This window comes from Balaenoptera physalus (genome assembly GCF_965194825.1).
Source record: "Balaenoptera physalus genome assembly, chromosome: 8".
Classification (NCBI taxonomy): Eukaryota; Metazoa; Chordata; class Mammalia; order Artiodactyla; family Balaenopteridae; genus Balaenoptera; species Balaenoptera physalus.
Genome location: NC_138887.1, coordinates 80165640 through 80175459, shown reverse-complemented (window position 1 = coordinate 80175459; position 9820 = coordinate 80165640). Strand labels below are relative to the sequence as shown.

The following is a 9820-nucleotide window of genomic DNA, read 5'->3' as shown; positions in this document are numbered from 1 at the left end:
TTTAATTTCTCTGTCAAATCTGAATGAGATCCTTGCTGGGTAGAGCATTCTTGGTTGTAGGTTTTTCCCCTTCATCACTTTCAATATGTCCTGCCACTCCCTTCTGGGTTGCAGAGTTTCTGCTGAAAGATTAGCTGTTAACCTTAGGGGTATTCCCTTATGTGTTACTTGTTGTTTTTCTCTTGTTGCTTTTAATATTTGTTCTTTGTATTTAATTTTTGATAGTTTGATTAATATGTGTCTTGGTGTGTTTCTCCTTGGATTTATCCTGTATGGGACTCTCTGTGTTTCCTGGACTTGATTAACTATTTCCTTTCCCATATTAGGGAAGTTTTAAACTATAATGTCTTCAAATATTTTCTCAGGCCCTTTCTTTTTCTCTTCTTCTTCTGGGACCCCTATAATTCGAATGTTGGTGCGTTTAATGTTGTCCCAGAGGTCTCTGAGACTGTCTTCAATTCTTTTCATTCTTTTTTCTTTATTCTGCTCTGCAGTAGTTATTTCCACTATTTTATCTTCCAGGTCACTTATCCGTTCTTCTGCCTCAGTTATTCTGCTATTGATCCCTTCTAGAGAATTTTTAATTTCACTTACTGTGTTGTTCATCACTGTTTGTTTGCTCTTTAGTTCTTCTAGGTCCCTGTGAAACGTTTCTTGTATTTTCTCCATTCTATTTCCAAGATTTTGGATCATCTTTACTATCATTATTCTGAATTCTTCTTCAGGTAGACTGCCTATTTCCTCTTCATTTGTTAGGTCTGGTGGGTTTTTGCCTTGCTCCTTCATCTGCTGTGTGTTTCTCTGCCTTCTCATTTTGCTTAACTTACTGTGTTTGGGGTTTCCTTTTCGCAGGCTGCAGGTTCATAGTTTCTGTTGTCTTTGGTGGCTGTCCCCAGTGACTAAGGTTGGTTCAGTGGGTTGTGTAGGTTTCCTGGTGGAGGGGACTAGTGCCTGTGTTCTGGTGGATGAGGCTGGATCTTGTCTTTCTGGTGGGCAGGTCCACGTCTGGTGGTGTTTTTTGGGGTGTCTGCAGCCTTATTATGATTTTAGGCAGCCTCTGTGCTCATGGATGGGGTTGTTTTCCTGTCTTGCTAGTTGTTTGGCATAGGGTGTCCTGCACTGTAGCTTGCTGGTCATTGAGTGGAGCTGGGTCTTGGCATTGAGATGGAGATATCTGGGAGATTTTTGCCATTTGATATTACGTGGAGCTGGGAGGTCTCTTGTGGACCAGTGTCCTCAACTTGGCTCTCCCACCTCAGTGGCACAGCCCTGACGCCTGGCTGGAGCACCAAGAGCCTGTCCTCCACATGGCTCAGAATAAAAGGGAGAAAACAGAGAAAGAAAGAAGAAGAAGATAAAATAAAATAAAGTAAAATAAAATAAAGTTATTAAAATAAAAAATAATTATTAAGAAAAATTTTTTAAGTAATTAAAAAAAAAAAAGGACAGACAGAACCCTACGACAAATGGTAAAAGCAAAGCTATACAGATAAAATCACACACAGAAGCATACACATATACACTCACAAAAAGAGAAAAAGGTAAAATATATATATATATCATTGCTCCCAAAGTCCACCTCCTCAATTTGGGATGATTCGTTGTCTATTCAGGTATTCCACAGATGCAGGGTACATCAAGTTGATTGTGGAGATTTAATCTGCTGCTCCTGAGGCTGCTGGGAGAAATTTCCCTTTCTCTTCTTTGTTCGCACAGCTCCCGGGGTTCAGCTTTGGATTTGGACCCGCCTCTGCATATAGGTCGCCTGAGGGCATCTGTTCTTCCCTCAGACAGGGTGGGGTTAAAGGAGCAGCTGATTCGGGGACTCTGGCTCACTCAGGCCGGGGGAGGGAGGGGTACGGAATGTGGGGCAAGCCTGCGGTGGCAGAGGCCAACATGACGTTGCACCAGTCTGAGGCACCCTGTGTGTTCTCCCGGGGAAGTTGTCCCTGGATCACGGGACCCTGAAGTGGCGGGCTGCGCAGGCTCCCGGGAGGGGAGGTGTGGAGAGTGACCTGTGCTTGCACACAGGCTTCTTGGTGGTAGCAGCGGCAGCAGCCTTAGTGTCTCATGCCCGTCTCTGAGGTCCGTGCTGATAGCCGCAGCTCGTGCCTGTCTCTGGAGCTCCTTTAGGTGGTGCTCTTAATCCCCTCTTCTCACGCACCAGGAAACAAAGAGGCAAGAAAAAGTCTCTTGCCTCTTCGGCAGCTCCAGACTTTTTCCCGGACTCCCTCCTGGCTAGCTGTGGCGCACTAGCCCCTTCGGGCTGTGTTCACACCGCCAACCCCAGTCCTCTCCCTGGGATCCGACTGAAGCCCGAGCCTCAGCTCCCAGGCCCCACCCGTCCTGGTGGGTGAGCAGACAAGCCTCTCGGGCTGATCAGTGCTGGTCGGCACCGATCCTCTGTGCGGGAATCTCTCCACTTTGCCCTCCGCACCCCTGTTGCTGCTCTCTCCTCCATGGCTCCAAAGCTTCCCCCCTCCGCCACCCGCAGTCTCTGCCCACAAAGGGGCTTCCTAGTGTGTGGAAACCTTTCCTCCTTCATAGCTCCCTCCCACTGGTGCAGGTCCCATTTCTATTTTTTGTCTCTGCTTTTCCTTTTTTTTTTTTGCCCTAACCAGGTACATGGGGAGTTTCTTGCCTTTTGGGAGGTCTGAGGTCTTCTGCCAGCATTCAGTAGGTGTTCTGTAGGAGTTGTTACACATGTAGATGTATTTCTGATGTATTTATGGGGAGGAAGGTGATCTCCGCATCTTACTCTTCTGCCATCTTCAAGCTCCTCCCAGTTTTATATATTTACGTGCATGTTTACTATTTCTGGCAGTCTTTATTCCTTTGTGTACATCTGAGTTTCCATCTGGAATTATCTTTCTTCAGCCTGAAGAACTTTTAAAAATAGTTATTGTCATGCAGATCTGCTAACAATGAACTATGAACTCTCTAGGTTTGTTGGTCTGAAAATCTTTTTAATCTTAACTTTGTTTTTGAGCTATATTTTCACTGGATATAGACTCTCAGTTGACAGTTTTATTCTTTCAGCACATTAAAGGTGGTGTTCCATTGTTCTGGTTCGCATTGTCTCTAGTGAGAAGTCATCTGTGCTCTTATCTTTGTTTCTTTGTATGGCATGTCTTTTTCACTGGCTGTTTTTAAGATTTCCTCTTTATCATTGGTTTTCAGCAAATTGATTATGACGTGCCTTGGTATGATCTTCTATATATTTTGCTTGGCATTCTTTGAGCTTCTTGGATTTGTAGGTTTATAATTTTCATCGAAATTGGTAAATTTTCCCTTATTATTTCTTCAAATATTTTTTTCTCACTCTGCACTCTCCAACCACCACTTCTTTAAGGGGCTCAAATTATACATATTTTTAAAGTCCTTGATATTTTCACACAGGTCACGGAGGCTCTGTTTATTTAATTTTCAGACTTCTTTTTCTCTGAGCTTTGGTTTGGATAGTATTCATTGCTAGTTTTCAAGTTCATTAATCTTTTCTTTTGCAGTGTGAATTTGCTGTTAAGCATACCCAGTGTATTTTCTATCTCATATATTGTAATTTTCTCTAGAGTTCCATTTGATTTTTTTAAAATATCTCCCCTTTTTCTCATTTGATTTATTAGGAGCCATTGGTGACAGATATAAACACAATCCCAAATCATGGGAAGATGCTTTCTAAAATCAACTTAATAATTCCAATAGTAGTTGTGTAATGGAAATTGAGGAGCCACCTTATGAATGTCCAAAAGGAGCCTGACCTCTGTATCAATAGTGCTACAGTAGCAATGTAAATAATAAAATGAAAAAACCAGAAAGTCCCTTGGCGTAATAGACAGAAGATAGGCTTTAGAGTCAGACAGATCTGAATTTATACCCTTAATTCTGCCACTTATGTAATCTTGTGTGAATTCCTTAACAGTTTCCTCATCCAGATAATAGAAATAATCACTTCTTAATATGGTTGTCAAGAAGATTAAGTGCTATAATATGAGTAGAACTCAGTGCCTGGCACATAGTAGGAACACAATAAAGGCTCATTCTCATTATTTTATTATTATTTATAAACCTGTACAAATAATTTCCACCTCATCTCAAGAAAGAATTTTTATTATTCTTGTCTTATATTTAAACCATCTGTCTACATTTTGAGCCCATATAGAATAGGACCCCTGTTACTATATCTTGTGCTGTTTCAGGTGATAATCAAACTTTAAAAAATGACAAAAAATACAAAATCATCTTTCCCTCATAGAATAGTTGGACACTTGTTACTTTGCATGGATTGCTGGGAAAACCCCCTCTCAATAAGCAGGCACCCCAATTGTTGGTGTCAATGAAGCCTAGTAAACACATATGTCAAGAGTGCTAGTTAGGGCTTCCCTGGTGGTGCAGTGGTTAAGAATCTGCCTGCCAATGCAAGGGACACGGGTTTGAGCCCTGGCCCGGGAAGATTCCACATGCCGTGAAGCAACTAAGCCTGTGCGCCACAACTACTGAGCCTGAGCTCTAGAGCCCGCAAGCCACAACTACTGAGCCCACATGCCACAACTACTGGAACCTGCGTGCCTAGAGCCCATGCTCCGCAACAAGAGAAGCCATGACAATGAGAAGCCTGTGCACTGCAGCAAAGAGCAACCCCCACTCACCTCAACTAGAGAAAGCCTGTGCACAGCAATGAAGACCCAACACAGCCAAAAATAAATAAATTAAGAAAAAAAAAGAGTGCTAGTTAAAGACGACAATTATGACAGGGCACATTTCTTAAACCAAGATAGTTTCCGTTTACAATATTTTAATTGTTGAAATAGGACCTGTACCAGACCAGATGTGTTTTCAGCTGGGTACTCACTGAGCTAGATTCCTCTATAATCAGGATGACCATACATCTCAGTTTGCCTAGAACTGTTCCTGTTTATGTGTCCCAGAATAATTATTAATAGTGCTCCCTTTCATTCCCAAAAGTGTTTGGATAATTAATTCCATGGTCACTCTATCTATAATTATCCTTTAACAACTGTATTATGCAACTCATTTGGTAGATACCATAAGTACTACTGTGCTGTTGTTACTTTTAAAGCTGACCATGGTTTAAGACCTATATTAACATCTGGAATGTGAGAAATACCACCTGGTGAAGCAAATTACTTTTATTACAAGCTCATTGTGAATTCAGAGAAAACACATTGCAAGTTAATTAGAAAATGAAAGAGGAGAAATAGATCTTAGCAGTACTGCCAAAGAGAATGTTTACAGGAGAAGGAGATACAGATGGGTTTGTTAGATCAGAAAGTTAGTATTTGCAAAACTTTCTGCCCAGTATTATTCCCTGGCTTCTGATGTGGCTATTGTATGATACTTCTCAAGGGTTGAGGGTAGAGGTGGGCGAGTGGTAGTTGATGGGTGGAGAAGTAATCAAAATCTAAACAGAGAGGAATAGGTATATATATTAGAAAAGGTATATTCGATATAGTATTACATATAATTTTACATTTTAAGAACAAAAATACCCATTGTTTTCTTCAATCAAGGCAAGTAAAGTTTAACCAAAACCTCTACTGGCAAGGCAAAGAGATTTGCAAATTGGGGCTCATCTCTCAAGGGCTAAAATTTATCAGAATCTTGAGGGAGGTGATATACATGAGGTTTTTTGTTTTCAACTTTTTTATGGAAATAAAATTGCTATGCAGACACAGAATTCACTTTTGCAAATTGGTCTGGTGCCAAGCAAACTTGCTAATTCTTAACAATTAAAATAATTTATTTGTAATTTACACATAATTTGGGTGGGGAGCTTTCTATACAATCATGATAGCTGCAAATAATGACAGTTTTGTATCTTCCTTTCCACAATCCATATACCTTTTAAATCATTTTCTTTTTCTACTGCTAACTGGTACCTCCTGTAAGAAATTGAATAGGAGTGGTTTCTCTTGAAGGTGATGTCAGACTAGGAGGTCCTGACCTTCATCCCCTCATAGAAACAACATATTAACAACTACTCATGAATGAAAATAGCTCTGAGAGTTCCAGAGCATGATTAAGAACAACAACCCAGTGGAGCACAATAACTGAGGACGGTTGCAGAGAAAACTGTAGGAAGCATTCTACCTGCATTATGCCATCCCACAGAGGGATTCCTCAGACCACGACTTGCCTTCATGGGAGAAAAAGAAAGCAGGAGGACCCCAGGGTCTTTTGCCACTGAGGAGCCAGCAGCCCTTGCCACAGGTACAGATACTCACAGCCTTTGCCATCCAGGATCCCTGCAGTCTTTTCAGGGCTTGATAGCTCATTTCTTTTTAGCACTGAATACCATTCCGTTATCTAGAGGTATCACAGTATATTTATCCATTAGCCTACTGAAGGACATATTGCTTCCATATTTGGCAATTATGAATAAAGCTGCTAAAAACATTCAAACGTAGGTTTTTAACGTGGACACAGTTTTCAACTCATTTTGGTAAATACTAAGGAGCATGATTGCTGAACTGTATGGTAAGAGTATCTTTAAATTTATTAAAAACTTCTAAATTGTCTTCCAAAGTGCCGGTACCGGTTTTAGTCCCACCAGCAATGAATGATTGTCCTTGTTGCTCCGACATCCTCACCAGCATTTGGTGTTGTCAGTTTTGTGGATTTTGGCCATTCTAAGATAAGTGTTGCAGTATCTTATTGTTGTTTTAATTTGCAATTCCCTAATGACATATGTTGTTAAGCATATTTTCACATGCTTACTTGCCATTCATTTATTTTCTTTGGTCAAGTATCTGTTAAGGTCTTTTGTCCATTTTTCAAATCCAGTTTTTTCTTCTTGGTACATTTTGGGTAGCAGTTCTTCACCTGTGAAGACAAGTCTGTGGCTTGTCTTCTCATTCTCTTGATAGTGTCTTTCACACAGCAGAAGCTTTTAATTTTAATAAAATCCTGCTTATTAATTTTTCCTTTCATGGATCATATCTTTGGTTTTATACCTAAAAAGCCATTGTCATACATAAAGTTATCTAGATTTTCTCCTATGTTATCTTCCAGGAATTTTATAGTTTTGTGTTTCACATTTACATCTATGGTCCACTCTGAGTTAATTTTTGTGAAGTATAAGGTCGGTTTCTAGATTCTATTTTTTTTTTTTTTTCTGCATGTGTATGTCCAGTGGATCCAGCACAACAGACTACACAACCAAAGATAAGGCAGAGACGACACGAGCCAATGCCACTGGAGGAATCAATTATATATACACAAATGATGAGAGGGACTCAAATCAAGGACAAAGGCAACCAAATCAGGGGAGGTGATGAAATCGGAGGCCAGCCTGAGGAAAAATATACCACTGTTACTCGGGTGGAGAAGGAGGACTAGGTCCAGATGGCACTGGTTTTAGAAGTAGAGAATGTAAACTATGTCTGGTATGGTGTGTGTGTGTGTGTGTGTGTGTGTGTGTGTGTGTGTTTTAGGAAAAGTTGAAAAACATCCCACCTCTCATTCTTATCTATCTCATGTGTGATTAAAATCTGGGAAATGTTTAATGTTTTCTTTCAGAATTACTTGTTAATTGCTTTTTTTCATTTTTGTGAGCTGCTGAGTGTGAAAGATGAGGATTACACACCATCATTTTCTCCAAGGAATGAGTAACTACTTAATTCTATCCCAAAAGAGTTAGGAAAATAAAAGATTCAGTTTCCTTACTTATGACTAGAGACCTAAAGATATTTCCTAATTTTCCTCCTCAAATAAATAAGACAACTGTTCACCTAAATGCAGGAAGATAACATTAAAGGATTCAAGGAATATTATAGAACTAAACTTCACTAAATGGCAAGTGAATGGAGTCTGGGCTTAATTAGTATTCTGTCCTAAGTTAGAAGACAAAGTTTCTAGATTTTTTGTTTACATGAAAGGATTTGGTACCAACTGTTCCCCATATTCAGATGATCTTAATGTTCTTGGGATGTCAGGCACGAAGAAATGAGAATTTACAGGTGATGCCATGAACTTTTCTCTCTGGAACTGGTACCAGATGGAACAAGTATTGATTACTATGGCCAGTTAAACAGAATTTAAGTTAATAGCACTTTAAACCTCTTCACTCTAACTAATCGGATGATCCTGGAGCCAATGAAGGGGATGTGGCCTTCTTAAATTTGATAGCGAATTGGGGATGTAATATTTATGTGGCTTGCAGTCAACTCTGAATATGGCTAAAATCTCACTAGCTGTTCTGCTGAGGAATAGAGTCCAGGAATTTCACTACCGGCCACTGCTCCTCCTCACCCAGTGTCATGAGAGGAAGGCGCAGAGCAAAAGGCTGTAGCACTAGACGAGCATGTTCTGTGGTGCCCGGTACTGAAAGTGTAAGTGTGGTGGAGATAAAACACAGTTTGAAACATACGAAATCTGATGTTCTGAATATCAGACATCTCAAAGTGTAAGGGAAAGATTCCAGTTTCACAGACACCAAGTCAAAGTGGAAGTTCTTGCCTTTCAGGAATATTTGATACTTCAAAGTACACAATTACAAACCTATCATATACAATAACATTCTTTGTCATATAACTCCCATATAAAATCAAAAAACTTATTCTGCTATCAACAAGAAAATCATAACAAAAACACTTTAAAGTCATACCAAGATTAGTTCATTAAGACGAGATGATAAATTTCAAATAGAGGTAATTATATAGGCTCTTGGAGTGCTTAATAATCTAGCTAATGAAGAAGAGTGAATCATATGAAGACATTAGAAAAATATTTAAATATCTTCCTGCTTTCAAATAAAATACTGATGGTGATGAAGATAACTTCAATGAGGACATTGATGACAAACTGGCTAATGACAGTTGTCAGTTCCATGGCTATTTAAAATTTATCACTGGACTTCCCTGGTGGCACAGTGGTTAAGAATCTGCCTGCCAAAGCAGGGGACATGGGTTCGATCCCTGGTCGGGGAAAATCCCACATGGCACAGAGCAACTAAGCCCATGTGCCATAACTACTGAGTCTGTGTGCTGCAACTACTGAAGCCCCCGCGCCTAGAGCCTGTGCTCTGCAACAAGAGAAGCCATCACAGTGAGAAGCCCGCGCACCACAATGAAGAGTAGCCCCCTCTCGCCACAACTAGAGAAAGCCCATGCGCAGCAACGAAGATCCAATGCAGCCAAAAATAAATAAATTAATTAATTAATTTAAAAAAAATTGCTGTCTCTGAAACCACTAAAAAAAAAAGTTAAAAAAAATGATAAGATTTATCACTGAACAATAAAATTTGAAATGCTCTGAAATCTTATACTGCAGATATGAAAGAAGATTGATAAAGTTTCCCTAAATATGACAACAATCCTAAAAACTAACACATTACTAATAATAAGTTGTAAAGCAGAAAGAAACTCTTGCAAACTATTAGTAACTTTTTAAAAATATTTGCTCAATAATGCCAGAGGAAAATTGAATTATCTTTCAATTCATGCTACAGAAAATGAAATTATAAAATTGTTGTTAATGGAAGAGGTGAATAAAGAATGTCAAAAATATGCAGAAGTATTAAAAAAGCACTATCTAGCAGTCAATAGTATAAATATGTTATTTTTATGGATTTTGTGACATTTGTGGCAATTATTGACTTTTTACAAACATGTAATATGTTGTTATTCTTTCTTGACTCTAACTAAATATACACTTTTATACCTAATGTTGTACTAAAATTTTTTATTCTTTTTCTTTAAAAGTGCTCCAAAATTGTATAAGCTTCAAACACTCACAAAACCTGAACCCTGTGTTCAAATTAATGTCACCTAAGCACTCATAGAAAAAAATGTCCTGAGCTATT

The 9820-nt window shown here is 39.2% G+C and overlaps 1 protein-coding gene across 4 annotated transcripts in view; it reads right to left on the bottom strand.

Moving 5' to 3' along the window:
* Window positions 1-216: 216 nt before the first annotated feature.
* The window catches only part of BBS9 (Bardet-Biedl syndrome 9), a 471319-nt gene continuing 461715 nt past the window's right edge, over window positions 217-9820 (bottom strand). For 3 of the 4 annotated variants that reach the window (XR_014266410.1, XR_014266411.1, XR_014266412.1), the window contains one exon: window positions 824-5419. The gene's annotated coding sequence lies outside the window, so the exon portion shown is untranslated. Of the gene's footprint in view, window positions 5420-9820 lie in introns of all 4 variants that reach the window. The other variant, XR_014266409.1, reaches the window with a different exon arrangement.